This window comes from Nipponia nippon, unplaced genomic scaffold (genome assembly GCF_047370975.1).
Source record: "Nipponia nippon isolate SJK-2023a ecotype South Korea unplaced genomic scaffold, ASM4737097v1 scaffold_1, whole genome shotgun sequence".
Lineage (NCBI taxonomy): Eukaryota > Metazoa > Chordata > Aves > Pelecaniformes > Threskiornithidae > Nipponia > Nipponia nippon.
In genome coordinates this window covers 135939188-135962367 of record NW_028262290.1, presented here as the reverse complement: position 1 = coordinate 135962367, position 23180 = coordinate 135939188, and the positions used below count along the sequence as shown (strand labels likewise).

The 23180-nt window shown below is 36.3% G+C and overlaps 1 protein-coding gene across 11 annotated transcripts in view; it reads right to left on the bottom strand.

Annotated features, from left to right (window-relative positions):
- Positions 1 to 23180, bottom strand: part of DGKB (diacylglycerol kinase beta) — a 494094-nt gene that overhangs the window by 54642 nt on the left and 416272 nt on the right. The gene's annotated exons all lie outside the window — the stretch shown is intronic.

Genomic DNA, 23180 nt, shown 5'->3' with positions numbered 1-23180 from the left:
TCATTGGTGTCTTATGAATTAATTTGAATGGGAAGGGCGATCAGTGAGTGCTTTGTGACAGGACGGTTTTTCACCTGATAGTAAGAAATACAACTTAGTCTATCAAAGTGCAACCTGAATTTTGCTAATACTTATAGTCACACTATATCTACCTTCAGTAGCCCCAGGAGAGCACTATGTATTACACTCAGATCTGGATCGAGTCCTTCACTCTCCATCCACCCATGCACTATTCAAACAAACACATTTTCCCCAAAAGGCCTACACTTATTCTGGAGAAGGAATACAGCTTTTATACAGTATCTGAGAATTAGGGGTTCTATCATTTAAACAACAAAAAATGACAAAAATTAACACTGCTTTTCCTGTAAATTGCTAAGGTGTGAAAGAAAGCTACTTTATATGCCTAGCTTAGAGACAGGTGAAAGTAAAATATAGCCTGGAGGAAAGCAGTTTTCTTAAGACTGTGTTTTGGTACCCAAAGACGAAGGCAATATATTAAATTAGAGGAAATAGTTATTTCCAATATATTGTATAACTACTACTGAATTGAATCCTGCTATCGCTCTCTTGGGGTTTTTATGCATTGGAGTCTTTGTAAACTAATAAAAATGAGATGCTATCATGAAAATGAGACTGGGCTGTGGCCCTTGATGGAAAATAATGGAGAAGATCCCAGTTCAAACAGTTTGATACAAAACTCATTCACGAGGCTTTCAGGACAACATCATTTTTTTTTTAGTCTATAAATATCTTCCATGACTAACAACATATACAAAACCAACAGTATATATGGTACTGTTTCAGTTACCTGCTCAGTTTAGGTGGTTCTCAAGAATACGTTTTGCACAGAAACAGTCCTTCCCACTTGTCCTTCCTCTTAGTCAGTGAGACACATTGGTCTGAAAACACCTGGAACGTTAGCTGCCTTGCCTTGTCAGCAGGACTCAGATGTGGAAACAGTTTACTTTGTGGGATACTTGAAAGATTAGGCTGCCATATGTAGGCCATCCTGTCACATAAGTGACTTAGCTGGACTGTTTGCACCATGAAATATGCTGTTTCTCTCCTGTTGAGATCAGAATATGAATGCTTCCAAAGCTCTGGAGTATTTCACTGGGTTAGATTCAGGTCCATTATTAATATCTAATTTCCTGACTGATATTAGGAGCCTCATTAATACTTTGAAATTTGACCATTAATATCACATATTGGTTGTTAAAGAACTGGAAGTTTCTGATCCTTAAAATAATTTTTTTCCTTAAAATTCAAGACATATATTTATATATCTGGGATTGAAGTTTCCTGGAACTCAGAGAAAATTAGGTAAACTAAACAAAAGTCTATTCATTGTTTGCTTGTACAGAGGCTTATTCAAAACAAGAGATAATATATTGATTAGGCTTCTTGAAGAACACCTGTTAATTACTGTGTTGGAAATCTGCTTGTTACTAAAAGGTTATGAATAGCAGAAATCATTTCAGGTGCAATCTGCCTTATGTAGATGCTTATTACATGGTTTATACTTTTTCACTTAATAAGGGGACAAAATAAGGAATGCTGTTGAATGATTCAATTTGCCATCACACAGATGCAATGCTTCTCCTAGTCCAAACTCTTGAGGGCTCATGGCCTGCTTGAATGAGTGAATATATCTTTCCAGACGCAGACAAATAAACCTGCAAATATTTTATTTGCCTGGTAGTAATGATATTCACAAAGATATCTCCACTGGAAAAATAAACAGTCACTTACTTAACGTTATTTCTACTCTGAACTCATTTTTGAATGATGAATACTTCACAGGTATATTGGGTCTTCTATTTTTAAATATTTCATACGCCAGTTTGCACAAATTATATATTGACACTGCTGTAGAGAAGAGAGGAAGAAACTCATGCCCACTGTCAGCTTCACAGGGGCATAATGCTGTTCTCATTACCACAATCAGTCCTAAAGCACATTTCTTTTCCTAAATCATATTAGTATTGCTACATCTATACAGCCGTACATGTAGGAACAATAATCACAGTGACTTTGACTGGCTATACCTTGGACATACTTGCCAATTTCTATTAAAAAAAAAAAAAAGTTTTCCAAAGGATCACAGAGAATTTGTTGCTTTTGGAAACAGAAGAAAATCTCTTGATCTTTCTGCAGGAGAAACAGGTATCTTTAACAACACAGCCATCAAAAACTTGTAGTCATTACTGAGGAGCTCTGCAGCACATTGATCCACTGTACAGTGAAGGCGTGAGCAGATGTTCCACCTCGGTCTGGCTACCTCAGCTACATTTGCTTTGGCCCCCACCTGCTCCTTGTGGCCTGTCTTCAATGTAGGTGTGGGTACAAACAGCTGGGAGGGCAGATACTTCTGGGACAGCTGCTGGAAAACTACCTATCTGTCATGGCCTGATTCAATCAAGTCTCTCACCTGGTTTGCATCATATTGACTCCTACACACAGAAAAACTCAGAACGATTTTAGCATCGGGAACCTTTATTAGCATTCCCTTCAGAGAACAGTCACACAAATGTAAATGAAATATTGACACATTAAGGAAACTGTTAGACAGTAGGAAGAAGGATTAGTACAAAAAACCTTTCAAGCTTATCTTATGCCCCTTTTAGACTGTCCTGTCACAGCTGCATTGGTGTGTGGGTTATAGGGACATCTTGTTTCATCGACTACATCTTTGCAAATATTTCTGAAAGCAATATTCCTGTCAATAATTAATCCCAATTATTCATGACCATATCTGACTCTGAATAACAGACATGACTACAATCTGATTCATCTGATCTACTTCAAACATCTACCTCAGGAGCACAAGAGGAAGCATGCCCTGGTTAGGCAGACAGCTACTGTGCAGCTACTGTCGAAAGGTAGGTGTGATGAACATCAGAGCCGATTTCTATGCCAAGGTTTGCAAGACCTAGACTGTACAACTAAAAAAAGTCTACTTGTCTTCTTCAGTTTCTACTGTTACTTTTTTTTGGGGTCTTTCTCTACCTAGGTCTTACCCAGAATATGAAGTGTAATTAGGAACAGTTCTTTGCTAGCTCTTTAAGGCAGGTATTCTTACAGTGCAGTAGGAAAGAATTGTCAATCACATACAAAAAAATAGTCTAGGTATTTACTAGTTGCTTTCTAAAAGAACTACATGGCATTCACTATAAAAATGAATGGAAATAAATACTTTTTGGATTTATTTCTAATAATAAGGTTTGCAGTAATAAGGAGTACCATCAGTGTGAATTAGGAGCTGTTCTTTTTATGTAGGATCTTTAGAAGCAGAGATCATTCTATTTCCTTTTTATTTTCTCACTCATTTGTATTAGATTTTGATTTATACACATTTAAGTACATAAATACAGAGGATGTTCTGTCTTCAAGCATCAGTATCCATTTCTGTACAAAGAGGGGATGATTTCTGAGAAATTCCTAGCTAATGAATTCAACAATTTTCATAATAGTTAAGCATTAACCTGACTTTGTATCTTAATTTTGGGTCAAACTATTAAATGAGTTTTGACAAAGTCTTTCAAACCTTATTAACAAACAAATTTTAAGTGGACTATACATGTGTTTAATCATAGATGCAGTCAGTAATCCAACAGAAATTAAGGAGCCTACAAAAGGCTGAACAACTCTTTGGCCTTACTGTGGCTAAACTTAAAAAAGAAAGAATGGAAAAAAAAAACCAAACTTATTAGAAATCTCAAAAGAAGTTTATCCTTATTTTTGTCTAAATAAGAAATAATACAGGCAGCAGAATTTTGCCTGTATGAACAGATGTACTGTTGTTCTATACGCTATTGGACATGAAATCCTGTTGCAAGACTGCTTCTAAAACATCTTAGAAATTTAAGGCAGATCTTTCTTTCTAACAAAAAAAGGTTGTGGGTTTTTTTTGTTTTGTTTATGTCTTATTTTTTCATTTTTTTTTAAGCATTGTTTGTAAGCAGGTTGCAGATATTTTAGATGTATACACCGAGTTTTCTGAGAAAGCTGCGTGTGTTTTCAAACAGTTGTTCAGAGACCTCTTTGCAGTTGCCAGCAAGATCGGCTCTTACCACTGTCATTCCCTTAACTATGTCTACTGACACTCCACTTTTGTCTTCAAACCAGATGTCATCCATTACAGAGAACATTCTCTCCACAGGTGCATTAGTGTCTCTGCATGCCAAAACAAATTCAGCAAGGAGCAGGAGATTTTTAGAATGTATGGTATTTTTTTCAAATTATTTACCGTTTTCACCCATCTTTCAGTGAGCTTTCTGCACCCAAAACCCCATGACTGAGAGAAGGAGAGAAACCTCCAGCTGAAGGCAGAATTTCATTTCAAAATATATAAAGGCTCCATTATTTGAAAATAAAATAAAAATGAATTTACCCTCCCTGTGGTTTTGGGACTATGTTCTGCATGCTATTAAGAAGACGCAGGATTTTGGTTTAAGAACCAACTCAGATTTGAATACCAATGACCTAGTAAACAAATGTTGCAGAGATAAGTTTAGTACTGAAAGGGAAAAATACACTTCTGAAGAAGAGGCTTGTATAAATCTGTGTAAATAAGTTAGTCCAAGTAACTTGTGATACTAAACTTGCAGTATACTGCAGTACAGAGGATTTAAGTCTCCATTACAGTAACTGAGGCTGCACTGTAAGTCAGAAATAAGTCCATTGAAACACTCTTATATCAGTGCCTTAACACTGGGCTATCTCCTTAACAAGCATAACCATGGTCATAACTGCGTGAAAGTCAATGGGACTGGTACTGAAATTTTAATGTCAAATGAGATGTGACCCTGCTCATGCTGCATTATACTGCTCATACATCTCTCACCTTCAGTCTACTGGAAGGTAACTCTGGTTCTGTCTTCTTGGGGAAGTTAGTGCAGAGTAAGCTGGGATCTGTACTTAAACAGCAACTCCTTTTTAGACACTTATAGTTTATACTAAAGATGCTGTTGTGTGGGATAGTGTCAGAGCACTTCCAGTCCTGTTAAATCATACATTCAGCAATTCTTCCTGAGTAGAGGCCTATATATGCGGTGCTAATTACTGCTGACACTGCATGGATGCAGTTGCTGATGGCTGTGATATTAGTATAAACACAGTCTGTAATTAAAAGACCATGGCTCTTCCTATACAAACATTTCTTCCTGAGTATCTCATGCAGTGACGCAGATTTCAAAATCTACTCGGTATGTCAGGGAAGAATTGAAGGAACACCTCAGGTGAAAGCATGCAGCTTTTAGATGTTCTTAACTTTCAATTTACAACAATATTTCTAACTTTCGAGTCTAGGAAATTTTAGTAGTAAATAATGTATTGCCTCTCTTCCAAAACTCTAGACAAATACTTAAATTCTGCTTTTGCTATTCTTCCTTATAATGGGCAGCAAAAATTGATAGTGCCACTAGTTTCAGGCAGTTAGAACATATGAGTAGTATCCCATAGCCATGAGATTTTTTTTTCTCCAAAGAAATACAATTCCTTATTTATTTCCTTCTAGTAGTCTTTAAGTTTCACCCAGGTATTTTTCTGCAACCAGAAGAGCCAAAAAGCAGCCCTTCTTTACTGAAATCTGAGCTTTTCAGAAGACCTGGAGATCTTGGTGCAGACTGCATGTGGGGCAAAATAAATTAGGTGGTCTGGTCTTCTGTGAAGGGGAGAGGAGGGACAGCAGGTACTTGACCTGCTAATTCCAGATGACTACTAAACCATTACATCAGTCTTCCTTGTGGTGTGAAAGAATACTCACTTTTTATTCTTGCTTCCAGGAGACTGAGATGACTTTCAAGGTTTTATTATTGTAGAGAAAAGTGACAATATTTTTGTATTATAAAGGGACAGAAATTTATCTCCTCTTATAAGGGGAGTTTATTACATGACGCTCAGATATGCAACTTCTATCCCTGGACTGGGGAAAAATCATGTAAAAAGTTGCAGGAATGTACTTGGTTCTCAGTGGGGGGAAAAGGTGACAGTGCTCTGAAAGCCTTTCCTGCTCACAGTCTGTTAGGTTGGAGGGTTATTATTATTCTTAGAGCCAGGGGATGTGGACATCTGTCAGCTTGCTTCCCTCACATGTGCAGCAACTGTGTGTGGTCCTCTAAATGAAACTATTAGCTATGCAGTTCTGTATTCATGTACCAATTCTGAGCGGGCTGAACTCGTGCCAATTAGAAAGTATTTTGTTATGGGTGGGTGAAATGGGAATACATAAATACTATAAGAAAATAAACAACTGCTTTAAAATACCTTTTTTTTTTTCCTTAACCTCCTCTCTGAATTTTAAATTTATTCTTTTAAAATAAAAGTATACACTAAATTAACAGGTCTATTTTTAAAATGCAAGCTTGTTTTACAGCAGCATGCTCCGCTGGATGATAATCGCTGTATGAACAGCTGCTGTGAGGTCAGGGAAGTCAAAGAAAAGTAGCCACTGACATAAGAAATTGGGTGATCTCAAGATGCAGTTGGTTTAATGCACAAAATCTACATTACTAAGAAGATTGCATTAATAAAGACTACTGGGAACCAATGTTTACATACAAAAGTTGTTACACAACTAAGGATAGGCTACTATACTCATTAGTAAGTATCCTGTGATTGCACAGGTGTTTAAGAAATACTTGTTGGGAGGTTGTCAGCTGATGCACAACAAGCGCAAATATGCTTCATAACACTGAATTAAGAGATTTACTTTGTTTACTGGTTTAATTAACTTTTCAGATTAGGGCAGCCTTCAAGATTACTTTTAAAACACAGCAACTGTAAACACACATACTTCACAGTATAAATCCTGCAGCACCACTATCGTCACGCAAAGCCATCACAACAGCAATGTCCAAGCTGCATGTAATGCCTTTTTGGGGTCATAACACACAGCATGAAGCATTTTCTAATGAGGGGCAGAAACACACACTCATCTGACTTCCTATTCCTGCCAAGATAACCTAGCTATGCTACTTCACATGCTCTGCCACTTTTTTTTTTGTTGCTAGATATGTAACAGTGTCATCTACCATGCTGTACAAGTAATATATGTTAGTTAAATGGATTTTTCTTTTTCAATTATCTAGCAACATTTTGTCAATTATCTAGCAGCTCACATTGGCAAGACTTGTCATAAACTTCATAGATTTGTCAGATTCCTATAATGATGGAACATATGTTAAGAAGACCCCCAAATCCCTTAAAAAAAAAAAGGAAAAAAAATCAAACATGTGGCCTAGACCAAAAGATATTTAATGCATGTACAATGAAAGGAATCTAGTGATTTTTTGAATTCACTGGTCACAATGTCACTCTCTCTTTCAAGTTGTTGCAAGTAGTTCCTTCACTTTTAAAGCTAAAAGGCCATCTTCTCTCCTATTAGCTTTTGTTTTAACACAGTCCTTTTATTCCCCCAGCAGAACAAATCTTTTTCCATGAGCCAACTGCCGAGTGAAATTTTCTTTAACTACCTATCTCTCAAAGCTACCCAAAGCCTTGATATTACCCTCAAGAAACATCAGACAATTTGGGGATTTTTTTTCAGATTTTGACAAGACATACTATTCAACATATTTTTAAAGTTATTCAGAATAGATTTTATAAAATCTTCTAGTTAGCCTGTAAAGAAATAACTTTTGAACACCAACGTACTAAACAGACATACTACCAATTTGGTATAGGCAGTCTTAACAGGGTTTTGGTGGATGTTTTAAACAGATAATATGCTATTAAATATACTTTTTTCCCCCATTAGTTTAATAAAATATCTCTTTTTCTTTTTTTTTAAGTAACAAAAATAAGAGTCATACTCAGATACGTGATATACAGAAAGACACAGATAAAGAATTCGGTAATATAGTACTAGTTTTACACCAGTGATATCTTTTGACTCTGGCTGAGTGAAATTAATGTAAAAGTGAACTTGATTAAGACCCATAACCTCTAATCATTCAAAGAAGCAATCGTCACTCCACCCACAAAACCTCTGCTACACAAAGCCATAGATAAACATGGACAAAGCCCTTTTGATCTGTGTCTTTTCTGGTACTGCCAACAAGTTGCCAAGAATTTTCTGACATATGTCTACTTCGTAATTCAACATAGAATACAAGACACAACATATTAAAACAATTTAACAGAGCAGACATTTCATAGAGATGCACTCATGCGAGTAGGAAGTGACCCAAACACCATCAGTGGACCAATGCAGTTACGTACATCATGTCAAATTTTCATACTTTGAATATGTTGAGGTAGTAAGAACATGTCTGAAGAAAGAAAGACCAGCAATGTTCTGTGTATCACACAGACCTCAGCAACTGGCCTCAGCAGCTCAGAGTAGAGGGTCAATAGAAGCTGTTTTAGACTCCTTTCCCAAAGTGTTTTAGTGGGGCCAAAGAGAGATGCCCAGGTGAGAAACCTTGTCTATCATTCATCTGCATTCTCTTTTCTTCACAAGGATAATTGAAAGTGTGAGGGGAATAAAGTGCAAGAGATATAGCTTCTTTCTAGTTGTGATAAAATATTTGGGATTTTCATATGCTGTACCACATCTTTTTTGTTCGTTTGTTTTCACTAAACTGACTTTTTCATATATGCAAGAATCATAACTCTGAGACAATCCTGCAGCAACACAATTAAATGCTTTAGTAGGGGTCACCGTCCAACACAGTAATCAGCAGATGACCTTAAATTTCAAACACTATAAATACATATCTTTTTAAATTATTATCACAGCAAGCAATGTTAGATTTGATGTTCAGTGTTCTTTCTTTCAAGGAGAAATGATTTCACAGAGGTCTGATCAAAGTGACCTTTCTTTATATTCAAAAAATTCTTTTGATAAAATGTAAGCAGAAAATTCATACACTTGGAAACCCCAAAAGAACAGAGTAATTTTTTTTTTTTTTTCAATATACATTGCAGGTACATATCATGATTTCCTCCCTCTACGGCGGGCTTCTGTAACCTAGAAATTTTTCCTCTACTTTTTATGTTAATATTAGGTTGACTCTTACATTAAAATACAAGTCAAATTTTAAAACACAAGTTACTGCGAAGTCATATAGTAGTATGCTGTCTTACTTTGTTAGTATTTATACCCAGATAGAGCTTAGGTACTCATCAGACAACGTTTTGCAAACCTGGACGCATAGATAAACAGAGTGACTACGTTGCAGTGATATTTGAACTAAGTCTTTGTGCCTCACTACAGAAAAGGGCCTGTAGGCTGAGCATATTTCAAAATAAACATTACATATATCCTCATGATTTGATAGCTCTATATATTTTGATAACTGAGTTGCAATTTTATAGTTGAAAAGCATTGTCAGTATATATGAGATTAACCACACAGATTTTCACCTGTAGAAAACGATAGAAATTGCTTCAGACAGAGCTAGATTAATCAACTCCATCACCCCCAAATTAATTATACAGCAATTATTATCTGATGTTTTAAATGTCTTCTGATTACGTCTTACTCAGTAATTCTCAAAGTGTCTACATCTTAATATGATTTCCGATGTTATAACAAAAATTGCTGATTGTTTCTTACTAACATAACTTTTTCATGCTCTAAAGACTTAATCATCCATTTTATCAGTTCTTAGCTAATGGTTCTAAACATCCTCAAACTGGCAAAGAATATTTTTAATAAAATAAGTTTAAAAACTTGAGTCATGAATTGTTTTTTTCCACACAGCCTAGAGAAAATAGCCACCTATGAGGAACTTTTGACTATCTGTAGAAGGTCATACAAATATGAGGCCATTTGCACTCCAGGAAGCTTATTACCATTATTTTTAAGCAGAGGTCTTAAACTTTCAACCACTTTCTCAGAAGAATATAAAACTGAAATCAAAAGAAACTTGAAGTAGGAGGTCAATAAGGAGAAATGGAAAGAATTTAGAAGGAAAATTTTATTCTCAAGTACATCTAGAATCCAGACAAACAAAGAGGAGGCTTTCTAGAACATACTGTGGGTTAAGGAAGACACCTAAGTTCAGTTGGTTCTAACTAGATTTAAATGCAAACTTACGATTCAACGTGTGTCACCACATTGGCCATCAATGGGTTAACCAGCTCTGTAAGCGAATTAATGAACATACTGGGAATGCACCTGAAGCAGCCAAAAAGGGTCATTTATGAACTTGAGATGAAATGAAAAGGCAGGGAACGTTGATCAGAAAAAGTAATGAGAGGATCAGTTCCAGTGCACTATTTGCCAGTCAGGGTGACAGTTCCTCTGCGGTTTCACATGACAGTGCTGATTTTGCACATGGGTGGGTATTCTGAGGCCCTTTCCAGAAGGCAAGTCACCAGCAGAGAACGCTTATTTCTAAGAGAGCAGTAGGAGCCTCTGGGATAGGACTGTTGGGTCAGCTAAGTCTATGATCGAGTGAATAAGAAAGATGAAAATAAAACAAATGACATACTGACTGCCTGAATTAGGGTCACATACACACGATATGAAATTGGACTTCTTAACCTTGCATTCAAGAACCAAACCCTTAGATTTTAGCAAATGAACTTTAGATCACAAATTCTTAGACTCTTTACAGTGCAAGTTCTAGACAAGTCCCTGAGCAACCTGATCTAATTAGACCTGCTTTGAGCAGAGAGGGTTGGTCTAGATGACCTTTAGAGGTCCTTTCCAACCTAAATTATCCTTTGGTTCTGTGATTCTTCAAGCAGGAAACATCCATTTGATCTGTATTTATAAAGCGTCTAGTGTCCAAGACCTTCGGGTGTTACCACAGAAAAAATAAATAATAATTACTAACTGCCAATTTGTTCATACAGTACATATAAAGTAATACAAGGAATGGTTTGGTCAGCCTCAGATTATTTATTGGGTTCTAAAAAGACTGATTTTTTAAAGCATATAATTCCTTTTCCTGTATTCAACAGTATATTAGACACCCCACCCCACCCCCCCGAAAAAAAAAGGTACACATTGTCTTTAATTTATTACAAATCCATGGCTGCTCTAGTCCATATTTTAAAGAAGGTTTCTTACTGGTTGGCAGCTGAAGCCACCAAAAAACATAAGCAAGCCTTTCTGATAAGATGAAGTATTTAACTAGTAACCAGAGTCTTCATTATAAAATAATGCACATAGAAGGTATTTACGAGTTCCATTGAGGAGGTGCAAACCAGAAAAATAAAATTCAGCTCAGACCCATAATTTTACCATCTCTGCAGTGTTAACAACCATTAAAAGTTATTGTAAGTATTAAGACGTGTCTGAATACTGATAAGGAGGATGATGGGACAACTCCTGAGCCTTGCACAATGGACCTTTAAAATTGTTCGATTAGCCTCTTGCAGATTTCTGCAGCATGGAACGCATTGCCAAGGGGACAACAAAGCCAACACAGTAGCTTTAAGCTGTGCTTTCTCAATATCAGGGAAAAGAAGCACAGCCAGAAAATGTCTTGCCTGCAGGAACCACCCACTGGGCCTATAGATAGGTACCACGATTTAGTGCTATCAGAAATCACAACATATACAATAAATGGCAAAATCTGTACCTACTTGGATTTTACAATTAAGTATATACCTCTGCTTTACTGCTATTTTTCTTACGTCCAATTTCAAGGACTTCCGATGATAATAAAAAACTCTCCCACTGACACGCATGAAAGATAAGCGGTGTGTTTGTAACCCTGTTGCCTGGAAATAGTAGGTCCAGAAATAGTTGGCGCTAAACTTTAAATAAAATTATAGAACTCTTTCAACCTTTCTACTCTCACTGTGTAAATGCGAAAGTATTGTACATCTTGTTGACAGTTATTGCCATATCTATTGGCACACAGTCAGCAGCAGTTTGAAAAGTGTTGTGCAGCATAGCTAGTGCCCATTACCTGTCTCCCTATATTATCTTACAATTTATTTTCACCCCAGCAGGCAGCACCTCACAATGCCATTAATTTGTTGGGCAGCTCATACTTTCCAATACAACCTACTTTACAATGTGCTCTTATAAACAACCTGGTGGTTTACTGGCAATGCTTAACAGTGTCAGGAGGGAGGCTACGATTTAAAGGCAGCAGGTAAAAATAGAGCAGGTCATGGAGATGACGGGGTCCGACTGAACCTCCTCTCTTTTAATTTGACTTATCATCAGCACAAGTGAACAAAATCACCCAACTTATACTTGGTCTTCGTAAATATGTGATTGAAATAATGCTACTACCAAATAGTGCTTTTTGTTGGTGTGATCGGACACGTGCTTTTGCTACACAGTTCTCTGCTAACAGCATATTTTCTAGCAGATCACGGGTGCTTATATGAAGAAAACAAATGGAGAAAGAGGAAAAAAACCAATCTTTAAATTGATCATAACAGCAAGTATGGAAAAAAAAACACCAACCTCTCTCCTTGTGGAGTAATTAGGCACTAGTAAAATACTTGCATGATTCCAATATATATTTATAGCTACACATATTTGAATGCTTTGGTTAACACAAGTCTTTGCAAAGTGAGGGAAAAAAACCCAACAGAACAAATTCAGCTTTTTTAATACAACAGACTGAACCTGACATTTTTTGCTTTAATATATGTTTCTTTTTCCGCATCTCGCTTTCTGTCTTATACACAAACACTAATTTTCTCCTGTAAATTCTACTACTACCTCTAGTGAGTAATGCCAGTGTATATACACCCAACCTGTGGTCTTACTGGGTTCTTCATATCACCAATATTTTTAGAATATTTTACTTATTTTTTTTATTAGTAATACTAATGTGTACATTAACTGAGGCTGTCTCTCCTGTTGTTAATCAAAATTAAATTGCTGTCAATCCGACACCTTTTGCAAACACTCAAGGAACTTGAAATTTTCTATTAACAAGTCATAGAAAACTAGAATGGATCAGAGGATATGATTCTGTGTTACAGAAGCCAAAAATGATCTGCTAGGCTATTCTATTTTTATTTCTGTATCTTTAATCTAAAGATTCAGGCACCTGTGGCAAGGTTAAATGAACATACAATCTGAGTAATACGCTATCAGACATTCCTAGGGAATACTTGTCTGCCATTAAACAAATTGAATATTGCAGAATGGTTATTGCAGCTTCTTCTACGAAGGTCACAATAGAAAAACATATGTTTGGCATCAGAAAATATTACTGTAAATCTAAACCATATATGCACATATCAAGTCACATTTAGAATTTTTTTTTTTGGGGGGAAATCAACCACAACAGTCAAGTGTAAAGAGAGCCTGAAGGGGTTAAAACTGTCTCAGTCTTAAATTCATCCAACCTTTCTACTTCATTTTTATCATTTTCCATGTGCTTGCAATGTTTTCTAATAGTAGGCCAATTCCTTAACTCACATAGGAATCTAAATTACAATAATCGTATGCATTCCTTTCCCCAAGAAAGGAAACACCTGTTGTAGTTAGTTAATTGCTGACTTTTTGTAAGCTTTTGGAAGAAAAGTAACATTTACAAATAATTTATATCTGAAAAACTTCAGAAGCAGGGAAACACATGAATTATAAAACTGGTATGAAACTCAAAAACTATGTTGAGACAGTAACAGATGTTTTCACTTTGTTAATTAAAGAAAAACTCTGTATCAAAGTACCATAATAGGATATGGTTATTTTATAACTAAGATGGGGCTACTTTCTGTTCTCAGATGGGTTTAACACTTCTGCAATAATTGTTACCCATGCCATATAGTGGTAGGAAATAAAAATTAAGCTCTACAAAAATATGAGAATGTATGCTTCTGGAAAAAGAAAAAAAATTATGTAAGTATGTGTACATAAATCAATATACAATGTAGAAGATATATCCAACAAGGATTTTTTTTTTTTCTAATTTATTGACTTGTTTGTTATGGAATTCTTGCTGAAGTAAAGGAAAAGGCACATATTTATGCGATTACAAAAGCCAAAATGTCAATTAAACATATCTGTTTTTAAATATGCACACACACTTTTTTTTTTTTTTTCATCTGAAACTTGTTATTTTTTTCTCATCCACATTTCGAGTTATAGAAAATGTTAAATTCTGCCCTAAGCTATGGTACTTTGTTATTCATTTATATAAATCTGATAATTTCAGTGTAACCACCCCAAAAAGGAGTTATGTCCTGTGCTAATGGTCTTGTACAAATATCCACATTTGATGCATGGCACAGTAAATTTTAAGTAACAGCTACTCATCTGCTATATTAGCAAACTCTGAGTTCTAGACTGACCACACCATACTGTTGCCACTACGCTGGGTGAGCTGCTGAAACATGGTAGCAAAGTTATAGCCAGAGCAAAGACCAACATGAAGGAAAGACTCAAGGAAAGAGTTCAGGAAAGGCAAACTTTAGCTTCTCTTGTCATGTACAAAAGGGCTAACTATTATAGAGCTTTACATCCTGCAAGGTGTATTTTCAAGTGAAAGTCAAGTCTTTACACAGATAAACACCAGCAAAGCTGTTGTGTTCAGTACTAGAAATGGGGGGGGGAGCAGGGAAGAGCCTGGGTAAGCGGGTCACTTTTGCTATGATGAAAAATGGTACTTGTTACTAATTCTGGAGTGAGTAGGGGGGAAAAAAAATCAAAATCTTTGGATATTCCATTCATATCCCTTATCATTTACCACATCTTAACTAATGGCTATCACACAGGTAAGTACTCATTTACCTGAGTCAATAAGGTGCAAGTCTCATGAAGGGCTCCCAGCAAAGTGGAGTTAAGCACTGGGAGTACTGTGGAGCAGGTCATATGAACCTGTGCATAGAACCTGCACAAGGTGTACATAAAGGCATGTCCCTTGTTCCAGGTCAGACACACCCAGGCTAAATTTACCTTGAACACTGCAGAGGAGCCTGGGCTGCTCTAAGGAGCTGGGTGAATACGAGAAGCTTATCCACATCAGCAAGGTGTTTCCACTACTTAGCAGCCAAAATGAGTCCCAGCAGAATATTGCATTAATGCTGCTGGCACAGAACTTGGTTTGCTTATTTGCATGCTATGTTGTAGGTGTACCCTAAAACAATACTTCTCACTTGCTACTTAACATGCCATCCCTCCCACCCTCACCTTGTTCTCTGTACAAACCAATTTACTGGGGCTTTTTTTATACAATAGCTAGAGTTAATTTCACCTACTGCATTTAATGTCATAGGAGTTATACGTGTAAATCCCTGTACTTAGAGATAAGATAGTCCTTTATGCCATTTTAATCAATCTTTGTCATGGGTATGTTACTTAATAGCTCTGTCTTCCTATAGAAAATGAGCAACTTAAGGGAAATGAAACTTTTCAAAGATACATTTTCCTTCTGGCAGTCTGTGAAATACACCATAATTATCCCCTTTCGATGAATAACGTTTGAAAGAAAATGAACATTCTGTGCACCAAAAGGTATAATACAATGACAATCTCAACTGCCTTGTAAATAAAAGGAAATTGTTTTTCTACTATGATCTATATTGCACAGAAACATATATACATGCTTTATAAATATAAAACCAAATCAGACTATCAAGCCATTTTTCAAGGTCCTACTACTTCCTAATAACAACAAAATCAGTATTTCACAGCAACAAGGAATTGTATTTATATTTCTAAAAGATTTAAACTGTGTTATGAGTTACGGACTCCATCCCCCAGGCTGATGGGCCTACTTGTATGAATAAGGCTCCTGCTGAACAGAGCACCTCTTGAGTAATAAAAGGTATCTAGAGGAAAAGTGTGCACCCTAAAGATTTGCTGCTGGGGGGGGGGCAAAAGAGGGGAAAAGTCTTTTTTAATAGCATAATCAAATCATGACTGTCCAGCCCACGTTCTCTTACTAGGAAAACTGTGCTATCTTTAACAGCTTGGTAAAATGAACGTTTGCCTTTCAGATCTTACAAACTAATGGTGCAATGCTCAATTTAACTAAGTGGATAGGACAAAGTACCACTTACCCCTGTCATTCCAGTGAATGGGCACATGCAGTGAAAATAAGGAGTTAAAGCCACACAATCTTCAGTAGCTAATATGGGACAAAGGCATTTGAATACCAACCCATCCCTCATAAAATCATCCAAAATCTAGGCTCTGAGCTAGGAAAACTACCAGTTCCATCACTTTGTCATGTTGAGTACCTCAGCACCTTTCTCACCTTTACACCCTGTCTAAACTCACAACCCATTGCTTAAAGTAAAAGAAAAGAAGTGGGAATTTGTTAATGTAGAAAAACTGTGACATTCATTTCTTCCTCTCTTTCCTCACCCCCTGAAATCACTGCCTCCACAGAGATAAGATACTGCTGATTAGTGGTAGCACATCACAGTATGAAGCACACTGCTCCACAGCTTCTAGAGGAATGACCAAAACTGGGGACTACTATATCAGTAGAAGGAACTTCTCAGTTGCATCCTGCCTTAGGCAGGTCCTGGATTTGCAGGAACAGGTGCTTCCACAGGGGAAAATTGGCAAGAGTTCCTTGCCCTCATTGAATGTGCAACCTTGCCAAAGCCAGAGATCAACACCTCTCACACTGATGAGCTACACCATGCAGCTGCTTTCAGTGAGACAGCAGCTCCCACTGCCTATTGAGTTCTTGCTTGAGACCTGGAGCAAAATACCCAGCATCGTGGCCAATTACTGCTGTTCAGCAGATAGAAGAGGCAACGTACAATGGCTGACTGCTGCAACACAAATGCACACAAAGGAAATGGGATCTTCAGCATACCATGAAGATTTTTAAAAGCTGACAAAATAATGCAGTCTGAACTAAAGAGGGGGCAGTTTACAGCACCACTGAATGCTACTCTATTTCCCAACACTGCCTATACTATAACCCCCCAAACAGTTGTTCCCCTGCTCGAGTCCCCAACACCAGGAAGCTATATATACTCCAAGCAGGGTTTGCACATACTGGAAAGACAGATTTTCTGCCATGGTCCTTTCTGCTCAGTAGATTAGCAACTACAGCATTCATGAAAGACATGGGACACGTCTGCACTGGATCCATAGGGAAGGGTGTGGTTCACCTCAACAAGGCTTACCTGGCAGAGTGGTACCTGGTTCCCATTCCTGCTCCAAGGACTGTTCCAAGTATTTAATGAGCTGTTGCCTCATGCAGCACATACAGAAATTCATCTCACCACCTGGTCACCTAGAAGTGAGGTGTCTAACCCAGCCTATTACTTAGGCACCATTTACAATAAATGGAGACAGAGTCACCTCCAGTGAGCATTTTAGTCTGCCTAGCTTAGACCCTTATTTGTGCATAGGACAAACACTTTTCTTGAGGTGACTCTATCTACTGGCTGTAGGGTTGGTTTTTAGACACTAAGTTAATGGCACCCTAACTCTGACAGTTCTTACAGGAATTTGATTTACTGTAAACAACACACACTTGCATAACTGTAACAAGAAATTCTACATAGAAATATGTGAAGTTTAGGTTAAAGCTTCAATTTATGCTTTAACATGTTTAGAATATGGTGCATGCTTAGACAGGAAATAAAAAAAAATTGCCTGAATAAATTTAGGATTTTTTTCCTAATTTTTAAACTTTGAAGTATCTGGACTAGAAGGGTTAACTGCTATTTATTTAGGGGATTTCTCTGCCTTCCTAGTTTCAATAAAGGACAGAAAATAAAGTGCCAAAACCCATGAAAAATGCTGCTACTTTCAGAGCAATTAAACAAAATTTAGGAAAGAAATGAAAATTTCACACAAGGATAATTTTGTGTTATTTTCCAAGTAAAGAAAGGTATATAACTAAATGAAGTGGACTTGTGAGACAAGCATTGAAAGCATTTTAGATTCATGCAACACTCTAACTCACCATGTGTATGTTTCCAAAATTTACACCCTAGAAATAAGTTTCACATGGGTTTTACAGTAATTTACACTGAAATAATACTGGACTCTTCTCCTGAACTTCATACACTTAATCCTTTGACCCTATACATATATGCGTGTTTAGTCCTATTCAAATAGGCAGACAAAGACGCATAGGGATCCTCCTTCCTTTTTACCTTTTTTGGGAACTGAGACACACTGTCTGCCATGACCCTTTTAAACTTAACTTATTTAGTAAAGGAAATTTATTAAGGAAACTTGGTTTCTTCTTTTTTTCTGGTGTGTTAGACAAGTTGCAGGTCTTCTTGGGTTGTTTTCTTTAGGAAAAGAACACCAATGTTAGGTTTTCATTCTTCATACTTCTTCCTTACCATTACAGACAAAAGATCTTTTTCCTTAAACGTAGGAAGACTTGAACAGAAGGCAGTCTCTTTGCTTATCTAACAGTTTTATTGTCAGAATATGGCTGAGAAAGCTGTCTTTTGTCTTCACTTTTTCTAAGAAATGCATCAACAGATTTTCTGTTTCTGTGTTTGGTGCTTCCTATTTTCCCAGGTTCACTTTTCTTTTTCTGTTATTGTTCACAGAACTATAAACCTTTATGTATATTACCCAGCAAGGTATTCCCAGCATATATGCCCTTCTTGTATCTTTGTTTTGGATAAAGACATATACCTCCGTTTGTGTAGAGACTTCTTGAAAAAGGACCATAAATGGTTTGCAAGCTATCTCAAATGCAAGGTGTTTATACATCCCTGTTATCTATTCTAGTGAGTTCGAGCCTAGCTCAGAACAGTGTGTAATTATTATTTCATTTGATGTTTAACTGGTTTAGTCACTGGTTTTCATTAGTTAGACGTATTTCTGCTTCCTTGAATTCTGAATACCAAATGTATTACCTCAAGTTCTTAAACAGATATTGTGATCAACTTAAGTTACCTTTTTCTTTCTTTGTTTCTCTAAAGCAACACAAATAACCTACACACCTGATTACTAAAATTGGTAGAACTTGATTATATCACTACTATTTGCTTTCATCAAACTATATACATATAGTTTGCACAAAACCACCTAGTTAAGATTGTCGAGGCAGCGATTAAATTATTTTACTTAGATGCTCTGCCTAAACAACATTATTTCTATAAGTTGAATGTCGTAACATAGACCAGCTATGAAATAGCTATAATTGGTTATTTTTCTCTGTGGTAATGTGTTAATGGTTACGTTGCCCAAAACTGTCTTCCCTATGGGGAAGCTTGGGATGAGATTCTCCCCCTCCCCTGTAGAGTGGAATTTGACACCTAATGAGAAAGGTATTTTCTCCTCTTTTACTATGTATAGATATTTTTAAGTGTTTTAAGGCCTTCACAGTCTCTGCATGTCCCCTACTTTTAACTGTAATGAACTCTCTGTGTACACATTATTCTATTTCCAAAATGTCTGCATTTCCATTCAGAAAGTCATAATGCAGTTATTATCAGAGATTTCCACATGGAGTTATTGAATCATATTGGTAAGCTTGGTTTATGCCTAGGTGCTGTGACATGAATGCACATTGTCTTGAATTAGTCTAGTAGTCTGGCATGTTGCTGAGTAATAGCACACTGCAGCCCTTTTAACAAGCTGCGCAGATCAACTTTATAAATACTTGGTTAAGTATCAGTGTGCCTCGTGATGTAAAAAACAAATAGGAAGAAAGTATTGCACCAAAATATTTACAGTCTAAAGGTTTCACCCATTAATAGTTCATAGCTACTGTCTTCAGGAATGAGTCTATCGAGGTGACTGGAAATACTCGTGCAAAAACAAGTTACATATTTGTTTGCAATAAAGTCTTAAGAGACTTTAAACTTTAAAAGAGATTCCATTTCAGGACAGGGATCTAACTGAACTTCAGCAATGAAAGCAAATCAAAGCGTAACAACATTCACCCCAATCCTACTCGACTCAGCAAAAAGTTTACTACAGAGATTTTCAAAAGAATTACTTCCTTTTTGTCACAAAAGGTTTAAAAATTTTACTTAGTGTCTCCGTCAGGAAGAAAATTTTGCTGTTTAACACTTAACATAAGTGGTATGTATTTCATGTAAGATATGTTGTCATGATTCAACTTATGTTTTGGATGTAATTTCCAAACAACAAGTAGCTCAGTTATTTACATTTATGTTTCTCAACTCATACTTTAGTTTCTATGCAGTATGTTCATCTTTTTAAAGCATTGATTTTTGGCATTTATCAGTATCTGTGTATATCCAAACAAAAATCCTGTCCAAATAATGTTCTAGGATAGTTCACAATTACATCTAAAATGTGTACATAGAAAAAAAATGATTGTGGATAGATATATCATAGATATGTACATACTAGAAGATTTTAAAACAAAACAACAAATGGAAACATTGCAAGTGTCAGATTCATAAAGTCAAAATACTAATTAAATCATCTGCTTTCATGAATCGTCACATATATCTATAGTTATATTTTTTCCTAATGCATTGATTTCATACAATAGAAATGATAATGATCAATTAGAAATTAAAATGAAATTAAATTAGGAAAAAAAATTAAATCTGATTTTTACCCTAATAACATTTGTTGAAAGACCCTCTATACTTCTGCAAAGGAGCTGAAATGAAAACTGTAGTATTTTTTTCCATTAACAAAGAATAGGATAATATTTAGTACATTACAGCTAAATAAGGTTTTCTTTCCAATGAGTTATAAGTTAATCAGACAAATATATTTTCATATATATGTTTTATATGAAAATATCAAAACCAGTTACTACTAAGACAGAAATATATGATACACACACAGATGCACATACCTATAAGCCATCAGTGCCAAATTTTGCTCTTTAGTGTACATGCACAACTCCTAACGAGATAAGCAGGGAATGTATTTAAATAGTGCACATTTTAAATTGCTACATTTCGGTATATTGTTTTTCAGATTATATGCATATAATCAGATTGTTTTCCAAGCAGATGTCCATTTGACTACTTAAAATCCAAATTGCTATTGAGTAGGCAGAGGTAGATAATGGGAAGGGCAAAGAAAATGCAAGCCTTTTTGCATCAACAGGTGACAATAGTAAATAGGGAAAAGAGGGGAATAGACTCAGAGGAATATACCTTCCCTGAATTGTACAGATATATAAGAAAGAAAAAAGACTTGGCAGAACTTTGACCCTTTTTCCTGCAGTGATGATCATGTTGCATGTACACGGCTTGTGTTAGGTGATACACACAAGAGCAGGGGGAGGACAGCAGGAGGACCTCACAGAGGTTTTTTCTTTGGAAGTTCTCAAAGTCCTCCCGGGGCTGTTCCGAGAGGAGCAACGCAATGTGCTCAGGGGCAACAAACTACCCAGAGTGAGGAGACAGCTTTCACTAGTCCATGCAAGTATCCTATTTCAGAGCTCAGACTTTGAATACTAAACTTCAATTCACGTATTTATGGTCAAGTTATAAAACCATAAAAGCAGAGAGACAACAAGAATACAGATTGATACACAGTTAAAAAACCCACAGTTGCACTGCAATTGAAAAAGACTAAAATTAAATGTGCATGCCACTCAGAAGTCCCATATAAGAAGAGTAGATTTAAAAAAAAACAAACCAAACCACAAAACCCAACACCAAAACCCGATATATATATCGGCATGCAAACATGAGGATGTTTGATTACTGTCTCCTAGAAAGTGCAGTGTTTAGTTCTCAAGTGATTAGATGCTTTATTTGGACATAAAATGAACTGAAAGAATATTTATTCAGAATAAGTAAATAAACAAACAGAAGTTAACAAGCAGGTATGTATTTACCACGGTTCTCAATACAGCAATACCTATTTCTGCACCAGACATTAACATTTTGTAAAATGTTTTCTTCAAACTAAAAAGTACAATCCAAATGTGCCTAAGAAAACAATCAGCTAGACAACAGGGGCTCTCGGATTTGCTTGTACAAAGCTAGTGAAGGAATCATAGTGCTTTAGATGTGACAGGCAGTCGGTTATTTCCACAGTGGGTAGATTTAGATTTATCAAAACTATTTGAGAAGCCTAGACATAAAATTGATTGAATTCCATTATTCAGCAATAATCTTGAATACTGAGATGAAGAAGCACACTCTAACCTGAGAGCCTATCTTAGCTAGCAGAATGAAGTGACTATTCTTTGCAGTATAAAATAGGAGTGGATCCATAGAGCAAATCAGTTGGTTCTCAAATGTTCACACCACGCTCATTTTGGAATTTTACTTTGAGTTGTTTTAACCTGGTTCCATGGACTGAGCACCCATTTGCAGTCAGAGTATGTCTCCCCTGCCTGCACCCCCCACCCCCCCCATTTAAAAGGAACCCAGTTTGCATGCTCAAGACTGCTCAGTGTTGCAAACTGGAATGCAATAAACACGGACAACTGGGAAATCCAATAAATGTACTCCTGTTAAGCACTAAAATGCTACTGTAGATGCAACCACTAATACTATCCATGTACTCAGTGACAAGATAGAGCTGTTCCAGTTTAAGATATTGAGAAGTCAATCTCTGCTTTGAAATTGCCTTTTGGTTGAAGCTACTTCCATTCACAATGCATATAAAGTGATTAGAAACTAAGTCATGAGACTAGTTTTTCTGAAGTAAGGTGCTTACTGTTTGCATTATGAACACTTTGACAGATAATGTAGGATTTTCTGTTCAGTCTTTAATATTTTTATTATTATTTTTTCCTGTCTGGTAAAATGGAAATGGAGTGTACCAATGCCCTTCTAATACACCAAACATAGTCAGTAGTTTGAAATTACTGTTACGTATGTATCAAATATATACATGACTTCAATGATTAAAGAGGTTATAACATCTTGTTTCGCTACTATCAAAAGGGTGAAATGTCCTGTCTCCCTATGTTCAGAAGCAACATAAAGGGAAAAATTTTGGTGAGTCCATTACCCAATAGCCTGCCTCCATCTCTTGAACATCAGGACGTAATACAGAAATTGTAGTGTACGCAGAAGTTTAGCAACTGATAAGACTTCAGCTGACAGAGCATATAGGTAAGTTACTTTGAGATACTGAGAACACATGTCAAATTGCCAAAACACACAGAAATTTTGAGTTCTAGTACCTATTGCAAGCTCCAAGCCACAGAAAACTACTTTATTCCTAAACTTTTGTCATCCAGATAAGTTAGCTGGATTAAAACTACAATACACGTTAATTAACTAAGATATAACTAGTGACTTAAAAATTACTGCTGCTGAAATGTAAACAATAGGATATCCCAAAGGATCACAATAACATCGGATAGTTAAAGTCCCGATCTTTATTCAGTCTGAATAAGGAGAAGCAG